This window comes from Taudactylus pleione, unplaced genomic scaffold, assembly GCF_031769625.1.
Source record: "Taudactylus pleione unplaced genomic scaffold, aTauple2 ptg000541l, whole genome shotgun sequence".
In the NCBI taxonomy this organism is placed as follows: Eukaryota; Metazoa; Chordata; class Amphibia; order Anura; family Myobatrachidae; genus Taudactylus; species Taudactylus pleione.
The window spans coordinates 2,757,552-2,772,375 of NW_028284943.1; positions in this window are offsets into that span (position 1 = coordinate 2,757,552).

The window sequence follows — 14,824 nt, forward strand, 5'->3', positions numbered from 1 at the left end:
TCCCCAGCCAGCCATCCCCTCTTCTGTCCCCAGCCAGCTCCCCCACTTCTATCCCCAGCCAGCTCCCCCACTTCTGTCCCCAGCCACCCACCCCCTCTTCTGTCCCCAGCCAGCTACCCACCCCCTCTTCTGTCCCCAGCCAGCCAGCTCCCCCACTTCAGCTCCCCCACTTCTGTCCCCAGCCAGCTCCCCCACTTCAGCTCCCCCACTTCTGTCCCCAACAGCTCCCCCACTTGTCCCCAGCCAGCCAGCTCCCCCTCTTCTGACCCCTGCCAGCCAGCTCCCCCACTTCTGTCCCCAGCCATCTCCTCCACTTCTGTCCCTAGCCAGCTCCCCCACTTCTTTCCCCAGCCAGCCACCCACTCTTCTGTCCCCAGCCGGCCAGCTCCCCCACTTCTGTCCCCATCCTGCCAGCTCCCCCACTTCAGCTCCCCCACGTCTGTCCCCAGCCATCCATCTCTCCCACTTCTGTCCCCAGCCAGCCAGCTCCCCCACTTCTGTCCCCAGCCAGCCACCTCCTCTTCTGTCCCCAGCCAGCCATCTTCCCCACTTCAGTCCACAGCCAGCCAACTCCCCCACTTCTGTCCCCAGCCACCTCCCCCACTTCTGTCCCCAGCTAGCTCCCCCACTTCTGCCCCAGCCAGCCATCTCCCCCACTTCTGTCCCCAGCTAGCTCCCCCACTTCTGTCCCCAGCCTGTCACCCACCCCCTCTTCTGTCCCCAGCCGGCCAGCTCCCCCAATTCTATCCCCAGCCAGCTCTGCCACTTCTGCCCCAGCAGCTCCCCCACTTCTGTCCCCACCCAGCCAGCTCCCCCACTTCTGTCCCCAGCCAGCCAGCTCCCCCACTTCAGCTCCCCCGCTTCTGTCCTCAGCCAGCCAGCTCCCACACTTCTGTCCCCAGCCAGCCAGCTCACACACTTCTGTCCCCAGCCAGCCAGCCACCTCCTCTTCTGTCCCCAGCCAGCCATCTCCCCCACTTCTGTCCACAGCCAGCCATCTCCCCCACTTCTGTCCCCAGCCAGCCAGCTCCCCCACTTCTGCCCCAGCTAGCTCCCCCACTTCTGTCCCCAGCCAGCCACCCCCTCTTTTGTCCCCTGCCAGCCAGCTCCCCCACTTCTGTCCCCAGCCATCTCCCCCACGTCTGTGCCCAGCCAGCTCCCCCACTTCTGTCCCCAGCCAGCCACCCCCTCTTCTGTACACAGCCAGCCAGCTCCCCCACTTCGGTCCCCAGCCAGCCAGCTCCCCCACTTCAGCTCCCCCACTTCTGTCCCCAGCCAGCCAGCTCCCCCACTTCTGTCCCCAGCCAGCCATCTCCCCCACTTCTGTCCCCAGCCAGTCACCCACCCCCTCTTCTGTCCCCAGCCAGCCAGCTCCCCCACTTCTATCCCCAGCCAGCTCCCTCACTTCTGCCCCAGCAGCTCCCCCACTTCTGTCCCCAGCCAGCCAGCCACCTCCTCTTCTGTCCCCAGCCAGCCATCTTACCCACTTCTGTCCACAGCCAGCCAACTCCCCCACTTCTGTTCCCAGCCAGCTCCCCCACTTCTTTCCCCAGCTAGCTCCCCCACTTCTGCCCCAGCCAGCCATCTCCCCCACTTCTGTCCCCTGCTAGCTCCCCCACTTCTGTCCCCAGCCAGTCACCCACCCCCTCTTCTGTCCCCAGCCGGCCAGCTCCCCCACTTCTATCCCCAGCCAGCTCTGCCACTTTTGCCCCAGCTGCTCCCCCACTTCTGTCCCCAGCTAGCCAGGTCCCCCACTTCTGTCCCCAGCCAGCCAGCTCCCCCACTTCAGCTCCCCCACTTCTGTCCTCAGCCAGCCAGCTCCCACACTTCTGTTCCCAGCCAGCCAGCTCCCATACTTCCGTCCCCAGCCAGATCCCCCACTTCTGTCCCCAGCCAGCCAGCTCCCCCACTACTGTCCCCAGCCAGCCACCTCCTCTTCTGTCCCCAGCCAGCCATCTCCCCCACTTCTGTCCACAGCCAGCCATCTACCCCACTTCTGTCCCCAGCCAGCCAGCTCCCCCACTTCTGCCCCAGCTAGCTCCCCCACTTCTGTCCCCAGCCAGCCACCCCCTCTTCTGTCCCCTGCCAGCCAGCTCCCCCACTTCTGTCCCCAGCCATCTCCCCCACTTCTGTGCCCAGCCAGCTCCCCCACTTCTGTCCCCAGCCAGCTCCCCCACATCTGCTCCCCCACTTCTGTCCTCAGCCAGCCAGCTCCACCACTTCTGTCCCCAGCCAGCTCCCGCACTTCTGTCCCCAGCCAGCCAGCTCCCCCACTTCTGTCCCCAGCCAGCCATCTCCCCCACTTCTGTCCCCAGCCAACCATCTCCCCCACTTCTGTCCCCAGCCAGCCAGCCACCTCCTCTTCTGTCCCCAGCCAGCCATCTCCCCCACTTCTGTCCCCAGCCAGCCATCTCCCCCACTTCTGTCCCCAGCCAGCTCCCCCACTTCTGTCTCCAGCTAGCTCCCCCACTTCTGTCACCAGCCAGCCATCTCCCCCACTTCTGTCCCCAGCCAGCCATCTCCCCCACTTCTTTCCCCAGCCAGTCACCCACCCCCTCTTCTGTCCCCAGCCGGCCAGCTCCCCCACTTCTATCCCCAGCCAGCTCCCTCACTTCTGCCCCAGCAGCTCCCCCACTTCTGTCCCCAGCCAGCCATCTCCCCCACTTCTGTCCCCAGCCAGCCAGCTCCCCCACTTCTGTCCCCAGCCAGCCAGCCACCTCCTCTTCTGTCCCCAGCCAGCCATCTCCCCCACTTCGGTCCCCAGCCAGCCAGCTCCCCCACTTCAGCTCCCCCACTTCTGTCCCCAGCCAGCCAGCTCCCCCACTTCTGTCCCCAGCCAGCCATCTCCCCCACTTCTGTCCCCAGCCAGCCAGCTACCCCACTTCTGTCCCCAGCCAGCCAGCTCCCCACTTCAGCTCCCCCACTTCTGTCCCCAGCCAGCCATCTCTCCCACTTCTGTCCCCAGACAGCCAGCTCCCCCACTTCTGTCCCCAGCCAGCCACCTCCTCTTCTGTCCCCAGCCAGCCATCTCCCCCACTTCTGTCCACAGCCAGCCATCTCCCCCACTTCTGTCCCCAGCCAGCTACCCCACTTCTGTCCCCAGCCAACCATCTCCCCCACTTCTGTCCCCAGCCAGCCACCCCCTCTTCTGTCCCCAGCCAGCTCCCCCACTTCTGTCCCCAGCCAGCTCCCCCACTTTTAAGCACAGCAGCCGGGACTGGCGGCGGCTGCGGTAGAGGGTGGGGGAGTGGGCGGGCAGCAGGTGGATTCCCTGTCCATGACCTTGCAGCAGCTACTGTAACAGTTGGGTAGTGTGCGGTTTTTGGTGTCACCCTTTTGGAGGATGACACCCAGTGCGGCCCGTACCCACCTTGTGATGCCACTAGCACCACCCACCTCTTAACTTTTCAGATTGGGTTTTTCCAATCCCGCAGATCACAATAAATGGATCCCTATGTCCACCAGTCTTCATTAAAGCAAATGGTTTGTTTGCTCGTATTGGAAACTGTTTTTGAAACATTTTTGTTGTAGTTTTATACCCTCATTATCTGTGGTGTAGAAATAAACCATCACGTTCACACTGTATGGGCCATTTCAGTAGCATTCAGATCCTAGCAGTTTAGGAAATGAAGCCAATGTCTGGTTTATTCTGTTTATAGTGCATTTAAGTATGTAACTGTGTTACTTACTATGTAATATTTTCTAATGACTGGATATGTGTGTATGCAGACTGACTTTAGCAATTTCTATTCTCTTCTAGCATCTCCGAGAGTATTACGGAGCATGTGTGAGGATCATTACAGGTGCACCAAGCCCAGGAATATCCGGGTCTCTATTGGGACATGGAATGTGAATGCTTGGAGTAATCAAACCCTGACAGATTGGCTTCTAGATGCTCCTAAAAATGCTGGTGTCCAAGATTTCCAAGCCAGCTCCCCCACTTCTGTCCCCAGCCAGCCACCCCCTCTTCTGTACCCTGCCAGCCAGCTCCCCCACTTCTGTCCCCAGCCATCTCCCCCACATCTGTCCCCTGTCATCTCCCCCACTTCTGTCCCCAGCTTGCCATCTCCCCCACTTCTGTCCCCAGCCAGCCAGCTCCCCCACTTCTGTCCCCAGCCAGCCAGCCACCTCCTCTTCTGTCCCCAGCCAGCCATCTCCCCCACTTCTGTCCACAGCCAGCCATCTCCCCCACTTCTGTCCCCTGCCAGCCAGCTCCCCCACTTCTGTCCCCAGCAAGGCAGCTTCCCCTCTTCTGTCCCCAGCCAGCCACCCCCTCTTCTCTCCTCAACCAGCTCCCCCACTTCTGTCCCCAGCCAGCTCCCCAACTTCCGTCCCCAGCCAGCCAGCCACCCCCTCTTCTGGCCCCAGCCAGCCATCTCCCCCACTTCTGTCCCCAGCCAGCTCCCCCACTTCTGTCCCCAACCAGCCAGCTCCCCCACTCCTGTCCCCAGCCAGCTCCCCCACTTCAGGTCCCCAGCCAGCCAGCTCCCCCACTTCTGTCCCCAGCCAGTCACCCACACCCTCTTCTGTCCCCAGCCGGCCAGCTCCCCCACTTCTATCCCCAGCCAGCTCCCTCACTTCTGTCCCCAGCCAGCTCCCCCACTTCTGTCCCCAGCAGCTCCCCCACTTCTGTCCCCAGCCAGCCAGCTCCCCCACTTCTGTCCCCAGCCAGCTCCCCCACATCAGCTCCCCCCCTTCTATCCTCAGCCAGCCAGCTCCACCACTTCTGTCCCCAGCCAGCTCCCGCACTTCTGTCCCCAGCCAGCTCCCCCACTTTTGTCCCCAGCCAGCCATCTCCCCCACTTCTGTCCCCAGCCAGCCAGCTCCCCCACTTCTGTCCCCAGCCAGCCACCTCCTCTTCTGTCCCCAGCCAGCCATCTCCCCCACTTCTGTCCCCAGCCAGCCATCTCCCCCACTTCTGTCCCCAGCCAGCTCCCCCACTTCTGTCCCCAGCTAGCTCCCCCACTTCTGTCCCCAGTCAGCCATCTCCCCCACTTCTGTCCCCAGCCAGCCATCTCCCCCACTTCTGTCCCCAGCCAGTCACCCTCCCCCTCTTCTTTCCCCAGCCGGCCAGCTCCCCCACTTCTATCCCCAGCCAGCTCCCTCACTTCTGCCCCAGCAGCTCCCCCTCTTCTGTCCCCAGCCAGCCATCTCCCCCACTTCTGTCCCCAGCCAGCCAGCTCCCCCACTTCTGTCCCCAGCCAGCCAGCTCCCCCACTTCAGCTCCCCCACTTCTGTCCCCAGCCAGCCATCTCCCCCACTTCTGTCCCCAGACAGCCAGCTCCCCCACTTCTGTCCCCAGCCAGCCACCTCCTCTTCTGTTCCCAGCCAGCCATCTCCCCCACTTCTGTCCACAGCCAGCCATCTCTCCACTTCTGTTCCCAGCCAGCTCCCCCACTTCTGTCCCCAGCCAACCATCCCCTCTTCTGTCCCAGCCAGCTCCCCCACTTTTATCCCCATCCAGCTCCCCCAATTCTGTCCCCAGCCACCCACCCCCTCTTCTGTCCCCAGCCAGCCAGCTCCCCCACTTCAGCTCCCCCACTTCTGTCCCCAGGCAGCTCCCCCACTTCAGCTCCCCCACTTCTGTCCCCAGCAGCTCCCCCACTTGTCCCCAGCCAGCCAGCTCCCCCTCTTCTGACCCCTGCCAGCCAGCTCCCCCACTTCTGTCCCCAGCCATCTCCTCCACTTCTGTCCCTAGCCAGCTCCCCCACTTCTTTCCCCAGCCAGCCACCCCCTCTTCTGTCCCCAGACGGCCAGCTCCCCCACTTCTGTCCCCAGCCAGCCAGCTCCGCCACTTCAGCTCCCCCACGTCTGTCCCCAGCCATCCATCTCTCCCACTTCTGTCCCCAGCCAGCCAGCTCCCCCACTTCTGTCCCCAGCCAGCCAGCCACCTCCTCTTCTGTCCCCAGCCAGCCATCTTACCCACTTCTGTCCACAGCCAGCCAACTCCCCCACTTCTGTTCCCAGCCAGCTCCCCCACTTCTGTCCCCAGCTAGCTCCCCCACTTCTGCCCCAGCCAGCCATCTCCCCCACTTCTGTCCCCTGCTAGCTCCCCCACTTCTGTCCCCAGCCAGTCACCCACCCCCTCTTCTGTCCCCAGCCGGCCAGCTCCCCCACTTCTATCCCCAGCCAGCTCTGCCACTTTTGCCCGAGCTGCTCCCCCACTTCTGTCCCCAGCTAGCCAGGTCCCCCACTTCTGTCCCCAGCCAGCCAGCTCCCCCACTTCAGCTCCCCCACTTCTGTCCTCAGCCAGCCAGCTCCCACACTTCTGTTCCCAGCCAGCCAGCTCCCATACTTCCGTCCCCAGCCAGATCCCCCACTTCTGTCCCCAGCCAGCCAGCTCCCCCACTACTGTCCCCAGCCAGCCACCTCCTCTTCTGTCCCCAGCCAGCCATCTCCCCCACTTCTGTCCACAGCCAGCCATCTACCCCACTTCTGTCCCCAGCCAGCCAGCTCCCCCACTTCTGCCCCAGCTAGCTCCCCCACTTCTGTCCCCAGCCAGCCACCCCCTCTTCTGTCCCCTGCCAGCCATCTCCCCCACTTCTGTCCCCAGCCATCTCCCCCACTTCTGTGCCCAGCCAGCTCCCCCACTTCTGTCCCCAGCCAGCTCCCCCACATCTGCTCCCCCACTTCTGTCCTCAGCCAGCCAGCTCCACCACTTCTGTCCCCAGCCAGCTCCCGCACTTCTGTCCCCAGCCAGCCAGCTCCCCCACTTCTGTCCCCAGCCAGCCATCTCCCCCACTTCTGTCCCCAGCCAACCATCTCCCCCACTTCTGTCCCCAGCCAGCCAGCCACCTCCTCTTCTGTCCCCAGCCAGCCATCTCCCCCACTTCTGTCCCCAGCCAGCCATCTCCCCCACTTCTGTCCCCAGCCAGCTCCCCCACTTCTGTCTCCAGCTAGCTCCCCCACTTCTGTCACCAGCCAGCCATCTCCCCCACTTCTGTCCCCAGCCAGCCATCTCCCCCACTTCTTTCCCCAGCCAGTCACCCACCCCCTCTTCTGTCCCCAGCCGGCCAGCTCCCCCACTTCTATCCCCAGCCAGCTCCCTCACTTCTGCCCCAGCAGCTCCCCCACTTCTGTCCCCAGCCAGCCATCTCCCCCACTTCTGTCCCCAGCCAGCCAGCTCCCCCACTTCTGTCCCCAGCCAGCCAGCCACCTCCTCTTCTGTCCCCAGCCAGCCATCTCCCCCACTTCTGTCCCCAGCCAGCCAGCTCCCCCTCTTCTGTCCCCAGCCAGCCAGCTCCCCCACTTCAGCTCCCCCACTTCTGTCCCCAGCCAGCCATCTCCCCCACTTCTGTCCCCAGCCAGCCAGCTCCCCCACTTCTGTCCCCTGCCAGCCAGCCACCTCCTCTTCTGTCCCCAGCCAGCCATCTCCCCCACTTCTGTCCCCAGCCAGCCAGCTCCCCCACTTCTGTCCCCAGCCAGCCAGCTCCCCCACTTCAGCTCCCCCACTTCTGTCCCCAGCCTGCCATCTCCCCTCTTCTGTCCCCAGCCAGCTCCCCCACTTCTGTCCCCAGCCAACCATCCCCTCTTCTGTCCCCAGCCAGCTCCCCCACTTCTATCCCCATCCAGCTCCCCCACTTCTGTCTCCAGCCACCCACCCCCTCTTCTGTCCCCAGCCAGCTCCCCCACTTCAGCTCCCCCACTTCTGACCCCAGCCAGCTCCCCCACTTCAGCTCCCCCACTTCTGTCCCCAGCAGCTCCCCCACTTGTCCCCAGCTGGCCAGCTCCCCCTCTTCTGACCCCTGCCAGCCAGCTCCCCCACTTCTGTCCCCAGCCATCTCCTCCACTTCAGTCCCTAGCCAGCTCCACCACTTCTTTCCCCAGCCAGCCACCCCCTCTTCTGTCCCCAGCCGGCCAGCTCCCCCACTTCTGTCCCCAGCCAGCCAGCTCCGCCACTTCAGCTCCCCCACGTCTGTCCCCAGCCATCCATCTCTCCCACTTCTGTCCCCAGCCAGCCAGCTTCGCCACTTCTGTCCCCAGCCAGCCAGCCACCTCCTCTTCTGTCCCCAGCCAGCCATCTTCCCCACTTCTGTCCACAGCAAGCCAACTCCCCCACTTCTGTTCCCAGCCAGCTCCCCCACTTCTGTCCCCAGCTAGCTCCCCCACTTCTGCCCCAGCCAGCCATCTCCCCCACTTCTGTCCCCTGCTAGCTCCCCCACTTCTGTCCCCAGCCAGTCACCCACCCCCTCTTCTGTCCCCAGCCGGCCAGCTCCCCCACTTCTATCCCCAGCCAGCTCTGCCACTTTTACCCCAGCAGCTCCCCCACTTCTGTCCCCAGCCAGCCAGGTCCCCCACTTCTGTCCCCAGCCAGCCAGCTCCCCCACTTCAGCTCCCCCACTTCTGTCCTCAGCCAGCCAGCTCCCACACTTCTATCCCCAGCCAGCCAGCTCCCATACTTCCGTCCCCAGCCAGATCCCCCACTTCTGTCCCCAGCCAGCCAGCTCCCCCACTACTGTCCCCAGCCAGCCACCTCCTCTTCTGTCCCCAGCAACCCATCTCCCCCACTTCTGTCCACAGCCAGCCATCTACCCCACTTCTGTCCCCAGCCAGCCAGCTTCCCCACTTCTGCCCCAGCTAGCTCCCCCACTTCTGTCCCCAGCCAGCCACCCCCTCTTCTGTCCCCTGCCAGCCAGCTCCCCCACTTCTGTCCCCAGCCATCTCCCCCACTTCTGTGCCCAGCCAGCTCCCCCACTTCTGTCCCCAGCCAGCTCCCCCACATCTGCTCCCCCACTTCTGTCCTCAGCCAGCCAGCTCCACCACTTCTGTCCCCTGCCAGCTCCCGCACTTCTGTCCCCAGCCAGCCAGCTCCCCACTTCTGTCCCCAGCCAGCCATCTCCCCCACTTCTGTCCCCAGCCAACCATCTCCCCCACTTCTGTCCCCAGCCAGCCAGCCACCTCCTCTTCTGTCCCCAGCCAGCCATCTCCCCCACTTCTGTCCCCAGCCAGCCATCTCCCCCACTTCTGTCCCCAGCCAGCCATCTCCCCCACTTCTGTCCCCAGCCAGCTCCCCCACTTCTGTCCCCAGCTAGCTCCCCCACTTCTGTCCCCAGCCAGACATCTCTCCCACTTCTGTCCCCAGCCAGCCATCTCCCCCACTTCTGTCCCCAGCCAGTCACCCACCCCCTCTTCTGTCCCCAGCCGGCCAGCTCCCCCACTTCTATCCCCAGCCAGCTCCCTCACTTCTGCCCCAGCAGCTCCCCCACTTCTGTCCCCAGCCAGCCATCTCCCCCACTTCTGCCCCCAGCCAGCCAGCTCCCCCACTTCTGTCCCAGCCAGCCAGCCACCTCCTCTTCTGTCCCCAGCCAGCCATCTCCCCCACTTCTGTCCCCAGCCTGCCAGCTCCCCCACTTCTGTACCCAGCCAGCCAGCTCCCCACTTCAGCTCCCCCACTTCTGTCCCCAGCATGCCATTTCCCCCCCTTCGGTCCCCAGACAGCCAGCTCCCCCACTTCTGTCCCCTGCCAGCCACCTCCTCTTCTGTCCCCAGCCAGCCATCTCCCCCACTGCTGTCCACAGCCAGCCATCTCCCCACTTCTGTCCCCAGCCAGCTCCCCCACTTCTGTCCCCAGCCAGCCATCCCCTCTTCTGTCCCCAGCCAGCTCCCCCACTTCTATCCCCAGCCAGCTCCCCCACTTCTGTCCCCAGCCACCCACCCCCTCTTCTGTCCCCAGCCAGCCACCCACCCCCTCTTCTGTCCCCAGCCAGCCAGCTCCCCCACTTCAGCTCCCCCACTTCGCTCCCCAGCCAGATCCCCCACTTCAGCTCCCCCACTTCTGTCCCCAGCAGCTCCCCCTCATGTCCCCAGCCAGCCAGCTCCCCCTCTTCTGACCCCTGCCAGCCAGCTCCCCCACTTCTGTCCCCAGCCATCTCCTCCACTTCTGTCCCTAGCCAGCTCCCCCACTTCTTTCCCCAGCCAGCCACCCCCTCTTCTGTCCCCAGCCGGCCAGCTCCCCCACTTCTGTCCCCAGCCAGCCAGCTCCGCCACTTCTGTCCCCAGCCAGCCACCTCCTCTTCTGTCCCCAGCCAGCCATCTTCCCCACTTCTGTCCACAGCCAGCCAACTCCCCCACTTCTGTCCCCAGCCAGCTCCCCCACTTCTGTCCCCAGCTAGCTCCCCCACTTCTGCCCCAGCCAGCCATCTCCCCCACTTCTGTCCCCCGCTAGCTCCCCCACTTCTGTCCCCAGCCAGTCACCCACCCCCTCTTCTGTCCCCAGCCGGCCAGCTCCCCCACTTCTATCCCCAGCCAGCTCTGCCACTTCTGCCCCAGCAGCTCCCCCACATATGTCCCCAGCCAGCCAGCTCCCCCACTTCTGTCCCCAGCCAGCCAGCTCCCCCACTTCAGCTCCCCCACTTCTGTCCTCAGCCAGCCAGCTCCCACTCTTCAGTCCCCAGCCAGCCAGCTCCCACAGTTCCGTCCCCAGCCAGCTCCCCCACTTCTGTCCCCAGCCAGCCAGCTCCCCCACTACTGTCCCCAGCCAGCCAGCCACCTCCTCTTCTGTCCCCAGCCAGCCATCTCCCCCACTTCTGTCCACAGTCAGCCATCTCCCCCACTTCTGTCCCCAACCAGCCAGCTCCCCCACTTCTGCCCCAGCTAGCTCCCCCACTTCTGTCCCCAGCCAGCCACCCCCTCTTCTCTCCCCTGCCAGCCAGCTCCCCCACTTGTGTACCCAGCCATCTCCCCCACTTCTGTGCCCAGCCACCTCCCCCACTTCTGTCCCCAGCCAGCCACCCCCTCTTCTGTCCACAGCCAGCCAGCTCCCCCACTTCTGTCCCCAGCCAGCCAGCTCCCCCACTTCAGCTCCCCCACTTCTGTCCCCAGCCAGCCATCTCCCCCACTTCTGTCCCCAGCCAGCCAGCTGCCCCACTTCTGTCCCCAGCCTGCCATCTCCCCCACTTCAGCTCCCCCACTTCTGTCCCCAGCCAGCCATCTCCCCCACTTCTGTCCCCAGACAGCCAGCTCCCCCACTTCTGTCCCCAGCCAGCCACCTCCTCTTCTGTCCCCAGCCAGCCATCTCCCCCACTTCTGTCCACAGCCAGCCATCTCCCCCACTTCTGTCCCCAGCCAGGTCCCCCACTTCTGTCCCCAGCCAGCCATCTCCCCCACTTCTGTCCCCAGCCAGCCACCCCCTCTTCTGTCCCCAGCCAGCTCCCCCACTTCTGTCCCCAGCCAGCTCCCCCACTTTTAAGCACAGCAGCCAGGACTGGCGGCAGCTGCGGTAGAGGGTGGGGGAGTGGGCGGGCAGCAGGCGGATTCCCTGTCCATGACCTTGCAGCAGCTACTGTAACAGTGGGGTAGTGTGCGGTTTTTGGTGTCACCCTTTTGGAGGGTGACACCCGGTGCGGCCCGTACCCACCTTGTGATGTCACTAGCAACACCCACCTCTTAACTTTTCAGATTGGGTTTTTCCAATCCCGCAGATCACAATAAATGTATCCCTATGTCCAGCAGTCTTCATTAAAGCAAATGGTTTGTTTGCTCGTATTGGAAAATGTTTTTGAGACATTTTTGTTGTAGTTTTATACCCTCATTATCTGTGGTGTAGAAATAAACCATCATGTTCACACTGTATGGGCCATTTCAGTAGCATTCAGATCCTAGCAGTTTAGGAAATGAAGCCAATGTCTGGTTTATTCTGTTTATAGTGCATTTAAGTATGTAACTGTGTTACTTACTATGTAATATTTTCTAATGACTGGATATGTGTGTATGCAGACTGACTTTAGCAATTTCTATTCTCTTCTAGCATCTCCGAGAGTATTACGGAGCATGTGTGAGGATCATTACAGGTGCACCAAGCCCAGGAATATCCGGGTCTCTATTGGGACATGGAATGTGAATGCTTGGAGTAATCAAACCCTGACAGATTGGCTTCTAGATGCTCCTAAAAATGCTGGTGTCCAAGATTTCCAAGCCATCTCCCCCACTTCTGTCCACAGCCATCTCCCCCACTTCTGTTCCCAGCCAGACACCCCCTCTTCTGTCCCCAGCCAGCCATCCCCCCCACTTCTGTCCCCAGCCAGCCATCTCCCCCACTTCAGTCCCCAGCTAGCTCCCCCACTTCTGTCCCCAGCCAGCCACCCACCCTTTCTTCTGTCCCCATCCAGCTCCCCCACTTCTGTCCCCAGCAGCTCCCCACTTCTGTCCTCAGCCAGCCAGCTCCCCCACTTCAGCTCCCCCACTTCTCTCCCCAGCCAGCCAGCTCCCCCACTTCTGTACGTAGCAAGCTAGCTCCCCACTTCAGCTCCCCCACTTCTGTCCCCAGCCAGCCATCTCCCCCACTTCTGTCCCCAGCTAGCTCCCCCACTTCTGTCCCCAGCCAGTCACCCACCCCCTCTTCTGTCCCCAGCTGGCCAGCTCCCCCACTTCTATACCCAGCCAGCTCCCCCACTTCTGCCTCAGCAGCTCCCCCACTTCTGTCCCCAGCCAGCCAGCTCCACCACTTCTGTCCCCAGCCAGCCAGCTCCCCCACTTCAGCTCCCCCACTTCTGTCCTCAGCCAGCCAGCTCCCCCACTTCTGTCCCCAGCCAGCTCCCCCACTTCTGTCCCCAGCCAGCCATCTCCCCCACTTCTGTCCCCAGCCAGCCAGCCACCTCCTCTTCTGTCCCCAGCCAGCCATCTCCCCCACTTCTGTCCGCAGCCAGCCATCTCCCCCACTTCTGTCCCCAGCCAGCCAGCTCCCCCACTTCTGTCCCCAGCTAGCTCCCCCACTTCTGTCCCCAGCCAGCCACCCCCTCTTCTGTCCCCTGCCAGCCAGCTCCCCCACTTCTGTCCCCAGCCATCTCCCCCACTTCTGTGCCCAGCCAGCTCCCCCAATTCTGTCCCCAGCCAGCCACCCCCTCTTCTGTCCCCAGCCAGCCATCTCCCCCACTTCTGTCCCCAGCCAGCCATCTCCCTCACTTCTGTCCCCAGCCAGCCAGCTCCCCCACTTCTGTCCCCAGCCAGCCAGCTCCCCCACTTCAGCTCCCCCACTTCTGTCCCCAGCCAGCCATCTCCCCCACTTCTGTCCCCTGACAGCCAGCTCCCCCACTTCTGTCCCCAGCCAGCCACCTCCTCTTCTGTCCCCTGCCAGCCATCTCCCCCACTTCTATCCACAGCCAGCCATCTCCCCGACTTCTGTCCCCAGCCATCTCCCCCATTTCTGTCCCCAGCCAGCCATCTCCCCCACTTCTGTCCCCAGCAATCCACCCCCTCTTCTTTCCACAGCCAGCTCCCCCACTTCTGTCCCCAGCCAGCTCCACCACTTCTGTCCCCAGCCACCCACCCCCTCTTCTGTCCCCAGCCAGCCACCCACCCCCTCTTCTGTCCCCAGCCAGCCAGCTCCCCCACTTCAGCTCCCCCACTTCTGTCCCCAGCCAGCTCCCCCACTTCAGCTCTCCCATTTCTGTCCCCAGCAGCTCCCCCACTGTCCCCAGCCGGCCAGCTCCCCCACTTCTGTCCCCAGCCAGCCAGCTCCCCCACTTCATCTCCCCCACGTCTGTCCCCAGCCAGCCATCTCTCCCACTTCTGTCCCCAGCCAGCCAGCTCCCCCACTTCTGTCCCCAGCCAGCTCCCCCACTTCTGTCCCCAGCCAGCCGTCTCCCCCACTTTTATCCCCAGCCAGCCACCCCCTCTTCTGTCCCCAGCCAGCCAGCTCCCCCACTTCTGTCCCCAGGCAGCCAGCCACCTCCTCTTCTGTCCCCAGCCAGCCATCTCTCCCACTTCTGTCCCCAGCCAGCCAGCTCCCCCACTTCTGTCCCCAGCCAGCTCCCCCACTTCTGTCCCCAGCCAGCCATCTCCCCCACTTCTGTCCCCAGCCAGCCACCCCCTCTTCTGTCCCCAGCCAGCTCCCCATTTCTGTCCCCAGCCAGCTCACCCTCTTCTGTTCCCTGCCAGCCACCCACCCCCTCTTCTGTCCCCAGCCAGCCAGCTCCTCCACTTCAGCTCCCCCACTTCTGTCCCCAGCCAGCTAACTCCCCCACTTCTGTCCCCAGCCAGCCAACTCTCCCACTTCTGTCCCCAGCCAGCTCCCCCACTTCTGTCCCCAGCCAGCCATCTCCCCCACTTCTGTCCCCAGCCAGCCATCTCCCCCACTTCTGTCCCCAGCCAGCCACCCCCTCTTCTGTCCCCAGCCCACCCTCTTGCTTCCCATACCTTCTTCTTGACTGGCTCCTCTCTTGCAGCGGCGGCGGTCGGGCAGCAGGCTTCTAACTTCCAACAGCAGCGGCGGCAGGCAGGCAGCGGACTCCTCTCTTCCACCGCAGCAGTGGCGCAGGTAGACGCCATGACGTCACACGCCGCCTTCTTTAGAAACAAACAAACCACTTTTAAGGACAGCAGCCGGGACTGGCAGTGGCTGCGGAAGAGGGTGGGGGAGTGGGCGGGCAGCAGGCGGATTCCCTGTCCATGACCTTGCAACAGCTACTGTAACAGTGGGGTAGTGTGCGGTTTTTGGTGTCACCCTTTTGGAGGGTGACACCCGGTGCGGCCCATACCAACCTTGTGATGCCACTGGCACCACCCACCTCTTAACTTTTCAGATTGTTTTTTTCCAATCCCGCAGATCACAATAAATGTATCCCTATGTCCACCAGTCTTCATTAAAGCAAATGGTTTATTTGCTCGTATTGGAAACTGTTTTTGAAACATTTTTGTTGTAGTTTTATACCCTAATTATCTGTGGTGTAGAAATAAACCATCATGTTCACACTGTATGGGCCATTTCAGGAGCATTCAGATCCTAGCAGTTTAGGAAATGAAGCCAATGTCTGGTTAATTCTGTTTATTTAAGTATGTAACTGTGTTACTTACTATGTAATATTTTCTAATGACTGGATATGTGTGT